Source organism: Suricata suricatta, chromosome 12, assembly GCF_006229205.1.
Source record: "Suricata suricatta isolate VVHF042 chromosome 12, meerkat_22Aug2017_6uvM2_HiC, whole genome shotgun sequence".
Taxonomy (NCBI): domain Eukaryota; kingdom Metazoa; phylum Chordata; class Mammalia; order Carnivora; family Herpestidae; genus Suricata; species Suricata suricatta.
Genome location: NC_043711.1, coordinates 17,576,240 through 17,589,833, shown reverse-complemented (window position 1 = coordinate 17,589,833; position 13,594 = coordinate 17,576,240). Strand labels below are relative to the sequence as shown.

The window sequence follows — 13,594 nt, the reverse complement described above, 5'->3', positions numbered from 1 at the left end:
AGTCTTTCTTGCTCACTGCTATAAAGGCAGCCCTCCCCCCTTTTAACCTGTTTTTGTTCAATGCTATATTTCCAGCACAGACTGTAGGTGCTCCATACACACCTGTTGGATAAATAAGCATATGCATGAATCCACACCTCTGCAAACCCCCAGTGCACATACAGCATAGGGCTGCAATGTTGGCCTCCTTTACAAAAAGTGGAGATCAGGTAGGAGGTTCTGCCCATTCTCAGTAGCACCTCCCTCCCCCCTCAAATTTCCCTGACATACACTCAGGTGGGAGCTCTCCTGGCCAATTCATAGGACCCAGGACAAATGAGCTTCAGACAAGACATGCAGCGCGGAGGTTGGCAGAGCCTATGTTGGGCACTGGGTCATCTACCGGTCCCCAGAGGACTCTACATTCCTCTGTCCACCCCTCTACATCCAGTCATCTATCTACCTGTGTATATAACTTTCCTTTGCTTACCGTCTACAGTCATTCTTTTGTCCATCTTTCCATCTATCCACATCCAGTCCTCTGTCTCGCCATCTGCTAGGGTGAAGAACTTCCCAGTTAGCTGCAGACTGCCTCAATGTTAGTCTTGAAAAGTCCACATCCCGGGAAACCCTCGGACTCTGGAAAAATGGGACAGTTGGTTGAGCCACCCGTTCACCCAGGCATCCCTGACACCCCACAAGCCCCAAACCCATTTGTTCACCCAACCACTCATCTGACCGCCCCCTTGAAGGTGGGCAAGGCTCCAACCCCCTCCCTGGGCCCGCCCATCTCCCCGCCCCTCCCGGAAGCCGCTGCCTCGGATCCCGGCGCCCTAGCAACAGCGCTTTTCGGGCTGCCCAGTCCGCGAGTCGGGCTCCCGGTGCGAGCCAATAGCGAGGGGCGCTGGGAGCGAGGCGCGGTGGGCGGGGCTCGGCGCGGTCGCCGCCATCTTGATGGGAGCGAAACAATAGGACGGAAGCACCGCTGGACGGGCTGAGGCCGCAGGTAACGCCCGCTTTGTCCAGTCTAAGGCTCTGCCACGCCGGTAGGTTTGGTGGAGGATGTCACCGGGCCGTTCGGGAGCGAAGTCTCTGGTCACTAGGGGTGTCCCCGGGTTATTTGGGGAGGGGCTCTCCCGCGATCCTGGGGGCGGGGGTATCTCTCAGGGTCTTTGTGGGGCTGGATATCCCCGGTCATTTGAGAGAGGCAACATTTCTTGAGGTTACTGGGCGGGGGTGGGGTAGGGGGAGAGACTGTCTCCCCTGATTTTGAGGAACAGGGTCTTCTCTGGTCATTGAGAGGGTCTCCCAGGTATTTTGGCGGTGCAGCATCTCCCTCCGTCATTGAGGTTTCTTCAGACGTTTGTGGGGGAACGATCTCCTGGGTCATTGCTTCCCAGGACAGCGGCGTCCATGGTGTCCCGGGTTATGGGGGGGGGGGGTCGGTCTCCTTGAGTCTGTGGGTGGAGGAGTCAGCCCACCGCCTCAGATGCCGTTTACCTGGGGTCGGCAGATGTGCAGCCATTTTGAGTGTTGAATGCCAGTTGGGCCTGTCAGCTGATGTGCGATGGGGGAATCTGCACACCTTATCCAAAACCGTCCTAGAATGGATCAGAGGACGCCTTCTTTAATAGCGATAAGCGTCGCCGTGGGTGGAGCTTTCATTTCTTTCACATTTGCTGCGAGACCGCTTTTGTCTCTCGCATCCTAAGGGTTTGTATCCTTTTTCCTCGGTTTCGCGTATTAAGAAAGCTGCGCTAGCAGACCGATGAGGCCAAACATTGTGAAAACAAAATGGGGAAAAACAGTAAAACCCAGTGCTCGTACATAGCAGAGAAATAGAACTAGTTACTGCTTGGAATGCAGCGTTTTGGTATTTGTACATAACCCAAGAATAAAAGAATAGTTTGAAGAAAAGTACTGAAACTTTTCAAAAGTGGCTAACAAAAATGTTCCAGTTCACCAACTTTATGATTTTTTTAAAAAGGCACCAGGATTACAGTAATTTTGATGAATCCTAGTGTTTAAAGTATCTGCATTTTTAGTAAGGTTACATTTAAGTGACCTCAGATGCTTATTTACATAGGTTGCTGCTGTGGAGTTCATTTAATTGCATCCTGTAACCTGCTGTTAAGTATGTAGAGAGGAATTTCAGGGTGGTGGTGGTCTTGTTTTAACTTTAGCCACTATCAGAATTAGAAACCGAGCAAAATGAATACTTTATCATCTTTGACGTAAAATGCCAGTTGAATGGCTTAGTGACTTTTTCTTTGTCAGTTAAACTGTTAACTGTTTACTCCAATTGGTTTATTTGCTTTGTGACTTTAGAATTCACAGGAGTTGTTAGAAATCAAATGCCTGAGAGCCAGCACTAGAGTTGATAGAATTGTAAAAACCAGTTTAGCAGCTGTAATAGAACTTCTTCTCCATTTCGCAAGTGACAGACCAGTACAACTGTATACTATGCCGGTGTCTCTTGGGCAGTGGAATGTGGGAGGAAGGAGCGACCCTGGACTGATGAACCTTAGCCAGTCTCCCTTGCAGAGGGGGTGCCAGAGCCTTCAGTAGGCACCGAGATGTCACTGGTATCTAGGCAGCAGGGATGAGCCTGAGCCTCCCTGAGGCCAGCTTGCTGAGGTGAAAATTTTCCATTGTTTGGCTCATAAAGAAGATGCTCTGGGGAAGAATTTTCCCTTTAAGTGAAGTTACTGTCCCTAGTGAGATAATCGCCCTAGCAAATGGAACACCTTTTTGTACAGTGAAAGGTAAGCAGATCTCTTGTGTGATTACGTTTTAAAGCATGTTTTTGTTTTTGAAATAAATTGTATTTTTTGCCTACTTCAATACCAAGTAATAAAAGTAGCAAGTAGTATTAGTATTTTGCAATATATTCTGGTAGCAAGAAAAGGTCCTTTTTCCACAAAATTAAATGTATAGTCCACATCCGAGTTTGAAGGAAAAGACGGTCTCCTAAGCTGATGAACAGTTGGTTTGGGTCTGTCATTCATCACTGGCTTCTGCAGTTAACCAACTCCTAGTCCATCTTGTTCCATGTCACTCTGCCTGTCACCTCCCCCACTTAAAAAAAAAAGCTGAATTTTTTTCGGTGGCATACCCCTAGAATGTATTTTATCCATAAGTATTTCATTGTGTATCACTAAGAGACAAGGAGCTACCTATGCTGTCTACAATGCCGTTATTCTGCCTAAAACCCATTGACAGTACATTTTTTTTCACCCAAATATCTGGTTGTGGTCAAATGTCCCTGATTTTCCCATAATTTTTTTTTACAGTTGATTTGTTCATAACAGGATCCAAATAAGATATGCACCTTGCATTTGATTGAAATGTCTCTTTTGTTTCTTAACTTTATATATGCTCATTCTGTTTTCCTTATAGTTGTTTTGTTTTTAAAAATTTTTTTAAATGTTTATTTATTTTTAAGAGAGACAGTGTGTGTAGGGGAGGGGCAGAGAGAGATGGAGTACAGAATCAGAAGTAGGCTCCAGGCTCTGAGCTGTCAGCACAGAGCCCGATGCGGGGCTTGAGTTCAGGAACCATGAGACCATGACCTGAGCAGAAGTCAGATACTCAACTGACTGAGCCACCCAGGCGCCCCCTCCTTGTAATTGTTTTATTTTTCCTTTAGGATTTCCCATATGCTGGCTTTTGCTGATGACACCCTGTGCTTGAGACTTTTTGACTGTGGTAGCTTGGTTTGAAGGGGTTGCTCCTGTAGATCTTTTCAGTGAAGAAGTTGTGAAGGCTTTACCAAGGCTTATTCAGAACTGAGCCTCAAACCGTGAACCATGGTGGACCTCAAGGGCCACACAGTACAAGTCCCTCCTCCTCTTTCTGTGTCATGTGGTCCAAAGGGTATGGGCCCTAGATTTTCCAAGTGAAACTAAGAGGAGATTCTTAACCCATGGCTTCCAGGAGCCTGTAGATGTTCTGCCTCTTTATCTCTTTACAGACCTTCTCTCACACTGCTCTCAGGCAGTTCTCACCAGTGGGGGCCCTGACCCAGTGCTGTTCTTTCTTTGCACATTACTCTTTGAGTGCCGTCTGTCTTCCCTTTGTAGGTTATTCCCAACTCGGTTTTCAAATCAGTTTCACTCAGGCTTCAAATCCATTGCTCCCAACTATCTGCTGAACATTTCTGGAGTGTTTGACCATCCCCTTCTGTTTAAGTGTCTGCAGCTCAACTCAGTATCTTCTGAGCTGTTTCTGACTTCATGAGTTGAAACATCCTTGTTCTGACGTTGGAAGGCTCAATATTTGACTCATCCCTCTAATTTGATTCCCTGTATCTGGAGTTCTAAAGATAGAGTCTATGGTTGCTCGCATCCTAGACTGTATGTAGACCAGTGAGGGTGTTCATTTTTTAGGAGATGCTACACATCTCATTCTTGAAGGGGTCAGTAACCCCCTAAAGGGTTTAGCCATCTACCAAATCCTGTTCTCTACTCTCCCCACCCCCTTCCTTCTTTAATTCCCCTGTGTGGGCTGGCCACCAGACTCCCTTGGTTCGTTGGAGAAGGCAGGAGAATCTGTGCCCTGCTGAGTGCCACTGAATGTGGGGGAGGTCATTCCAGGTGGGACAGGTGTCTGGAGAAGGCAGCCCTGGGGATGACAGAGGAGAGACCCTAGAGGGAAGCCCAGGCTGGAGAGATCAGCTTGGTCTTGACCCTGATGTCCTCCTAGAGGCTGCAGAGTTTGCAGCTCTACTAGGGGTACTCCTGCTATCATCTCCTTCTAGCAGACCCTCAGGCTCAAGGCTGTGAAGGCAGTGTTGCCTTTTCCTCTTTCCCTTTGGTTTTGACATCTTCAGATAACGAGCCCACAGAGTTACCTGAAACACATCTATGGTGTAAAAGGTAACAGACTAGCTTGAGAGCTTTCTAAGCACACATAATTTTTCTTAAAAAGCTTATTTTTTCTCCTCCCAGACCTCCTTTTTCACATGTGCTCCTTTTTTACTTAATGTTTGTTTATTTATTTATTTTGAGAGAAAGTGGGCCAGTGGAGAAGAGGGCAAGAAAATACCAAGCAGGCTCTACACAGTCTGCAGAGAGCCCAACATTGGGCTCAGTCCTACAAACTGTGAGATTGTGACCTGAGCCAAAATCAAGAGTTGGACACATTTCACATGTGCTTCCAATGTGTATAAGAATTATATTTTGTTTACTCCTTAAGTAAGAATGCAGACAGATGACCCCAATAGATGCTGGTTTTTGCTGCCACTGTCCCTCTATCCACGTTATTGCAGTAGTGATGTGCAGGGCCTCTGTGAAGCCATGTTTTCCCTTTTCTCTCTGCTAGCTTAATTTTCTACAATCTTGGTGGCTCATAGACATTACAGGGCAGAGTGAAACTGGGTGCAACCTCTATGCTCTGTCCGAGCAATTCTACTTCTAGGAATTTTCCCACAGAAATACTTCCACAAGAGTGCAAAGACAGCTACAAGGACACTCATTGAATTATTATCATAAATAGTGTCAGTAGAGAAGTTAAAAATGCTTTATGATTATGTGTAAATGTTATGCTGCCTTTGAAAGGAATTCTGTATAGGCAGATATGTGGCTAAGGCGTATAGTTTAGTGGAGAAAAATAGCAAAACAGCAAATGTTGATTGATCGTACTTGTGTGAGAAACTGTGGAGTAGTCAGAATCATAGAGGCAAAGTTAAATGGTAGTTGCCAGGGGCTTGACGGTAGGGAGACTGGACAGTTAGTTGTTTAATGGGTACAGAGTTTTAATTTGGGAAGATAAAAAAATGTTGGAGATGAGGGGTGGTGATAGTTATATAAAATATGAATGTACTTAGTGCTACTGAACCATACCCACCAAAACAGTTTAAGAGGGTGAATTTTAGGGGCGCCTGGGTGGCTTAGTCGGTTAAGTGTCTGACTTCAGCTCAGGTCATGATCTCACAATCGTGAGTTTGAGCCCTGTGTTGAGCTCTGTGCTTACAGCCTGGAGCTTGGTTTGGATTCTGTGTCTCCCTTTCTCTCTCTGCCCCTCTTCTGTCTCTCCCTAAAAAATAATAAACATTAAAAAAATTTTTTTTAACGGTGAATTTTATATTGTGTGTATTTCATCACAGCTTTTAAAAAGGTGAGAAAAACAATTTTACTGGGGGGTGGGGAAGCAAAAGTAACACATCTACAGCCTGATCCTTTTTATGTAAAGAATAAAAAAATGGAGGACGCCTGGGTGGCTCAGTCGGTTAAGCGTCCAGCTTCAGCTCAGGTCATGATTTCACAGTTTGTGGGTTTAAGCCCCGCATCGGGCTCTGTGCGGACAGCTAGCTCAGAGCCTGGAGCCTGCTTCAGATTCTGTGTCTCCCTCTCTCTCTGACTCTCCCCTGCTCGCACTGTCTCTCTCTGTCTCTCAAAAATAAATTAAAAAACATTAAGAAAAAAAAAAGAATAGAAAAATGCCTGGAAGAAAATCTCTAAACTAATAATGGTGATCATTTTATCACACATAACCAGTTAAAAATCCTTATTTTTTAAATAGCTAAACAGGGTATCTTTTGGCACTTTATTCCTCTGCCTGGCGTTGAAGCCTCCTCTCTTCACCGTCCTTCCTTCCATGAGCACAGGCTTAGTATGCCCGTATCGCCTCGTTCTGTCAAGTCCCTCCTTTGACCTCCATCTCTGGAGGTCAGTGGATCTGGAGGAGCTGTAGGGCAGTGGGTAGAGAACAGCCCACATTTGAAAAGTGCATTGCATGTGACCCAGGCAGGAGGCTAGATGTTTTACTCTTGTCACACCTCAGAGCCCCTCTGTAAAACTGTACCGTGCCTGGTTTACAGATGAGAACAGGCACTGAGAGGAGGTAAAGCACCATTTATACCCCAATGTAAAGCAGGCCTCACTTTGCCAGGGAGATTTAGAAAATTTTTTGAGGGGTACCTAGGTGGCTCAGTCAGTTAAGCATCCAACTCTTGGTTTCAGTTATGATCTCCTGGTTAGTGAGTCCAAGCCCCAAATTGGGCTCTGCGCTGACAGTGCGGAGACTGCTTGGGATTTTCTCTTTCTCTCTCTCAGAACAAACAGACTCAAAAAAAGTTTGTTTGTTTTTTTTATATAGCCCAAGAGTATATAAACTTAGGGTACTGGGAAAGTTGGCTTCCCTACAATATTTATTATTTTTAAGTACACATACACAGTTATTATCTAAAACAATGTATTCCTTTAGAAGTTATACTTTTAGCCCACATATTTCATGAATTCTGTTCCAACTTGTCTATGTGCATCTTTGCCATTCTCAGAGCCACATTTGGAGGTGCTCTCCTCTTTTTAAAAAGAAAATTTTTAATGTTGGGGCACCTGGGTGGCTCAGTCAGTTAAGCGTCCAACTTCAGGTTTAAATAATTTGAGAAAATGCTTATGATGTACTCTTAAGTGAAAGAAGATATAAAAATTTTATGATTCATTTCTCTCTCTCTCTCTCTCTCTCTCTCTCTCTCTCGAGTGTTTTTTTTTTTTTTTTTTTTTTTTTAGAGAGAGAGCATGTGCGTACAGGGGAGGGAGGGAGAGAGAGAATCTCTCTTCATGCCTGGCACACAGAGTTTATGTGCGGCTTGATCCCACAACTGTAAGATGAGCCAAAATCAAGAGTCGGATGCATAACTGACTGAGCCAGCCAGGTACCCTAAAAGAGTGTTTTTACTTTGAAAGTTCTGGAGTCTTTGTATAGAACCAAAGAAAAGGGACACAGAGGTAAGATGTCAAAAGTGGAAGTGCCCTGTTGGCCTTCCCTCCCAGTCCTCAAATGTGCTCTTGAGTGACTGAAGTCACTGCCCTCACAAGCTGGGTGATTCCAAAGGAGTCAGTGTATGATTTACTTCAGAACTGTGGGTGTGGTTGAACTTGATTTCCTCAAAAATTTTTAATATTTTGCTATGCTTTATTTTGGAAAGAAATCTCAGGACTTCTGGAGGGTGACTGGCAAATGGCTCTGTGTTAGAACAAAGTGCTGTGACCTGTGCCACGTCGGGAATTTTTTCACACCCGTATCTCATTCTTTTCCTGGCTGGTCATAGAGGAACACTGACTATACTGAGTGGTTTGGGATAAGCGCTGTCAGATTGGTGTTGTGAGCCTCGGATACTTTCAGGACCTCGAGAAAAGTATTGACTAAGTGAGGTTTTGCAAGGACCTGGAGGAAATTGAGCCCCCTCAACACAGGACCTGGTGCAGTGCAGGACACACGTTGGTCCTTCCATCAGCAAGTACAGCGCTCAGGGTGCTGGCCTAGGCAGGTCAGGGCTGCCTGCATTCTGTGGCTGCCCACGAAGACTGAATCATTTTTGGCTCCCTGTGTTTCAGAGGATGAGCTCATGTGTCCTCTGGTTAGAGAACCAGCTGAGGGATGAGTGGGGGTAAACATTGACAGCATGCAGAGAACATATAATCTTGCCTGAAGCCAATGGACCATTACTTGTCAGCACAGGGAGAACTGTGACTCAAGGTAGGAAAGTCCCTCAGAGATTGAGCCCTCACAGCAATTTCAGCTATAGTCTGAGGCAGCCATTTCTGCATGTTTCTGTTGTTTGTGTTTTTTAGAGGGTGGTGGGAGTCATAGACCGCACCAAGCAGGAGGAGACTAGAAATGAGAATTGCCCTTGAAAGAGGAGTAATGGGCTTCTTTTTAAGGAGAACTGAGAATTCTTGGTGTGTGTATGAAATACATTTAGTTATTTATAAGAAAATGGTGATACTCAGATAAAGAAGACGTGTGACACCTTTGAATCAATAATTTCAATTTCCTTGAAGGAGCTGTGCTATGCTTTTGGCTAGAAAAAGCTTTTTAAGGGGTGCCTGGGTGGTTCAGTCGGTTAAGTGTCTACTCTTGGTTTCAGTTCAAGTCGTGATCTCATGGTTTATGAGTTCCGGCCTCATATCAGGCTCTGTGCTGACAGTGCAGAGCCTGCTTGGGATTCTCTTTCTGCCCCTACCCTGCTTGCGCGCTCTCTCGCAAAAACATGTAAACTTAAAAAAGAAAAAGCTTTTTAAGTTGCTAAAACTTTGTAATTCTAGCAGTGTAACTCTGATGAACATATTTCTAGGTAGGCTGAAAGTTCCTTCTCATCCTCTTCCATTATTGGGGCCTTCTAGTCTTTCATTCCAGAAATCTTATCTAATGAGGCAGAGACATGGGGCAGTATGTCATGCTGGTGGTTCTAGAGAGGAGAAGCATCTGAGAGGCTGCCGTTTCCCTTACAGAAGAGCTTGTCTGGATTTTTGGAACAGAATCTGGTGTTTTATTTGTCCCTCAGCATTGGGGGAGGGATGTGTTATTGTGGCTTCAATGAAATAGTTCCATGTACAACTTACAGCTTTTCATTTATTAAAACTAGAATAAAGGGGCTTCTGATGGCTCAGTCAGTTGAGTGTCTGACTTTGACTCCGGTCATGATCTTGGGGTTTGTGAGTTCAAGCCCCATGTCAGGCTGTGCACTGACAGCTCAGAGCTTGGAGGCTGCTTCAGATTCTGTGTTTCCCTCTCTACTCCTTTCCCGCTTGTGCTCCCTCCCCCCCCCCACTTGCTCACGCTCTCTCTCTCTTTCTCTCTCTCAAAAATAAACGTTAAAATTTTTTTTAAATTTTTTTTATTGCTTTTTATTTATTTTTGAGAGACAGAGAGAGACAGCTGGAGCAGGGGAGGGTCAGAGAGAGAGGGAGATACAGAATCTGAAACAGGCTCCAGGCTCTGAGCTAGCTGTCAGCACAGAGCCTGATGCGGGGCTCGAACCCACGAACTGTGAGATCTGACCTGAGCCGAAGCCGGATACTTAACCGACTGAGCCACCCAGGCGCCCCCAAATTTTTTTTTAAACTAGAAAAAATGCTAATGAGGGAGAAAGTGAACACTTAGTCTTGAACCACAGGCATGTGTCAAGTCGATGCAGAGGTTCTTTGTCTTGTCTCTGGCTCTGCTGCTTTGGTGGAGCCAATCAATGCCTGCTATGGCTTTAGGAGGATAGGGGGAGACAGGGCGGATAGACACCTTTCTAGCCCGCCAGCCAAGCTGCAGCTCCTTTAAGGTTAGGACTGGGATTCCAGCCTTTCTTAGCAGTAACTCTTTTCATCTCAGGCACCTGGTGTCTGTGGTGACATCTGCTTATTATGGTGACCTCCTGGCACCTCAGTATGCCTGTTTATAAGGGAGATCATGGCAGTGTCTACTCCAGAGGGCTGAAGTTGTTGTAAGAGCAAGGGTGTTTGTTACAGAACAGACTAAGTGCTCCATAAATGAGAGCTCTGGTGTCTAGCATGTTTGTATCACATTGTTGTTGAAGTTTGAGGAGTTGGTCACTTCCTTCTCTGATCTTCCAACACCTTGTATACACGTTAGGGACAGAGTATGTGGGGGTTATTATCCCCACTTGTTTACATGTGGTCCATCTCCCAGGGTCTTCATCGTGGAGTGGAACTCTGAGCATGCAGTGTTGGCTGGGTCAGTGTTTGATAAGCTTAAAACCTTCAAGAGCTAAATAACTATCTGGGTTTTCCAATTTTAGTCTCAGTGAATTCTTTTATTTGTTCCCCTCTAATATTTTCCCTCCCTGTTGTAAAGATAATATATGCTCCCGAGTTTGAGACTATTTCAAGAAGTTTGGGACATTTAGAAAATTGAAGAGAAAGGAATAATGATCTTACTACTTGGTACAGGGCAGATCTAGGTTTTGTGCTGTCTGAAATTTATATAATGTAATATAAATATATATAATTTATTTATATAAATATATAATTATAACTGCCATCTTTAGACAGGAATTTATAATTATGAAAACAAGTAGGTAAGAAAGTGAGTATTTGTTTAGATTGGGGAAAAAAAAACAGAAGAAGGTACCCATTTCAAAAAGCAGACAAGTATTACAACTGTAGTATTTTCCCCCCTACATTTTGGGGCCGAGTTTTGACTGCCTCTTTGTGACAACAGTGGTATAATGTTTCTATAGAAAGGGCACATAGTTGCTCCCCTAGGTTGATGCTCATCTGCTTTCTTTTATTGACAACTTAGAACAGTTTCTTTCAGCTTCACAACTCATCCTATATCATGTAAATTTTTAGGATTGTTGTCAAATTTGGGAAACTTGTATCAAGTTTTTCTCACGCCTGAGCTGGGAGACTTGGAGGCATTCATTTTTTTTTTTTTTTAAGTTTCCATTTTTAGGAGCACCTGGGTGGTTCAGTCTTAAGCCTCTGACTTTTGGTTTTGGCTCAGGTCATGATCTTCCAGTTTTGTGAGTTCGAGCCCTGTGTCGGGTCTGTACTGAGTGTGGAGCCTGCTTGGGATTCTCCCTCTCTCCTCTCTCTGCCCCTCTCCAACTTGTGCTGTCTGTCTGTCTCGCTCTCAAAGAGTCGGATGCTCAGCCGACTGAGCTACCCAGGTGGCCCACAGCATACATTTTTCATGCAGTGACGACAGGGCCTTGGAAGTGGGTGGGACAGCCATGACTTCTGTGAGTAGCTGGTACTTTTTTAGTTTTTCTGTGTATGTGGTAAAATAAACTTTACATAAAATTTACCATTTTAACCATTTTTAGTATATGACTCAACAGCATAGCTGGTACTTTTTGACAGTCTTTTCCTCTGTAATTCTTTGGACCTAGCTGAGACAACATAGATTATACAATTTTTATATCTTCTTTCACTTAAGAGTACATCATAAGCATTTTCTCAAATTGTTTAAAAATCATAAAATAGATAAACTTTTTATAATATCCTGATAGTCCGTCATGCACTCTTTTATTGCTAGATGTGAAAGTGAGTGCGATCGTGGTGGGGTATATATAAGAGGTGTCTTGATGGTGCCTGATCTTTGTGGTACAGTGGTGGGAGTTTTCCTGAGGTTGGTGGTCGTTTGCTGCCCTATATCCATATGGGTCAGTCTGGTCAGCTTCTATCCTTGGTGCCTCCCACAAGGCAAATATTGACAGCTTTCCTCTTACTTCCAGGCTTTATTTTGCTAAAACTCTTCTTTGTATATTCATTTTGTTACCAGGGATTGTGCCTCATCTGGTACCCAGCTTCCCCGGAAGTCCAGGTCATGCAGGGAATGATTTTCCTTCTGCATTGCCTTGCTGAGACAACTTATTTAAATAAAGCTGGATGGCAGACCCACCAGTATTGCTGAAGGAGGCCTACAGCAAGACTCTGCACCAACCCATGGCCATTCTTTGCTTTGCCTGCAAAAGATGGGAATGGTCATCTTGTAGTGATAACTGGGTCTTTGGGATGTGAACTTTGAACCAACACAGAATTACTGATGGCTAGTTAGTATATTTGTTTTGAAACCATGATAAAATTTTAATCTTCTTGAGGCCACATTTTTATTTTTTTGGGGGGAGGGAGGCCACATTTTTAAAGTTTATTCTTCAGTGACCGTTCTTTTCTTGCCTGATTTTCTACAAGAGATAATTTTCCAAGTGGTTGACTGTCATTACATTAAGAGCTTAAGCTTTGTTTACATGAAATGTTTCCACATCACCAGGTCCCACATGAGCGTTAGGTGTAGAGTCCTTCATTTATACTCCTCAGTATTGTAGACTTGATAGATGGGGAATTATAAATGCAAAATTAATAACGGTGCTCAGAATACATTTTGTGAAGTGTGTTGCATGCCTCATTTTAATAATTGTACATACTGTATGTATGAGTGGTGTGGGTTTGCATAATTGCAGTGGTTGCCTTTTGACTTCTTTGTGTTGATCTGTGTGTGGCATGTGTTTATGATTCAGTAGTGATCTGAGGCACATCCTGTGAAGTGCCTACTCTGTACTCATGTTCTTCTGGACTCTGGAGATTCAGCAGTGAATGAAGCAGTCAGAAATATGATTTTATGGACCTTTGTTTTTTGGTGGGGTCAGGTTCAGGGATAACAAAAATAAGACAAATAAGAAAAGATATAGTATGTTACATAATGGCAAGTGCTAAAGAGAAATAAAGCCGGGTTGTATACAGGGAGGCATGGCACATTCAGATGGGGTACCTAAGGAAGACCTCATTGAAGAAGTCACATTTGCATAAAGAGCTGAGGAGGTAAGAGAGTGAGCCAAGGGGATGGGATACCCAGGGGAAGAGTGTACAAAGCAGAGGGAATGTCAAGTGCAAAAGCCCTGAGGTGGGTGTATTCCAGGCATGTTTGAGAAATAACAAGGAAACTAGTATAACAGGAGCCAACTTGATGCTGATTTTTCTTTCCTTCTGGGTGTTTGACAAGAAATGCTTATTACAGGCCTTTATGCTTCTGTTTTGCTTGATTGTGTGTAAAGGATGCTTTTGCTTTGACTTTATAAGAATTGAAAAAGATAACCATGCACCTGGTTAGTCTACATGCGAGTAGGAGTGCTTAGGTGGTTGAATCAGTTAAACATCCAACTCTTGATTTCAGCTCAGGGCATGAACCCCAAGTTGATTTTCTCTCTCTGTCCCTCCCTCTGCTTGCACATGCATGCACACATTCTTTTTTTTTTTTAATATTTTATTGTCAAGTTGTTTTCCATACAACACCCAGTGCTCTTCCCCATAAGTGCCCTCCACCATCACCACCACCTCTTTTCCTCCCTCCCCCTTCCCCTTCAACTCTCAGTTCATTT

The 13,594-nt window shown here is 44.1% G+C and overlaps 1 protein-coding gene across 3 annotated transcripts in view; it reads left to right on the top strand.

Moving 5' to 3' along the window:
* Positions 1–880: 880 nt before the first annotated feature.
* Positions 881–13,594, top strand: part of IP6K2 (inositol hexakisphosphate kinase 2) — a 26,066-nt gene continuing 13,352 nt past the window's right edge. The window contains exon 1 of one of the 3 annotated variants that reach the window (XM_029916723.1): positions 881–985. The gene's annotated coding sequence lies outside the window, so the exon portion shown is untranslated. Of the gene's footprint in view, positions 1,026–13,594 lie in introns of all 3 variants that reach the window. The other 2 variants (XM_029916721.1, XM_029916722.1) reach the window with 2 other exon arrangements.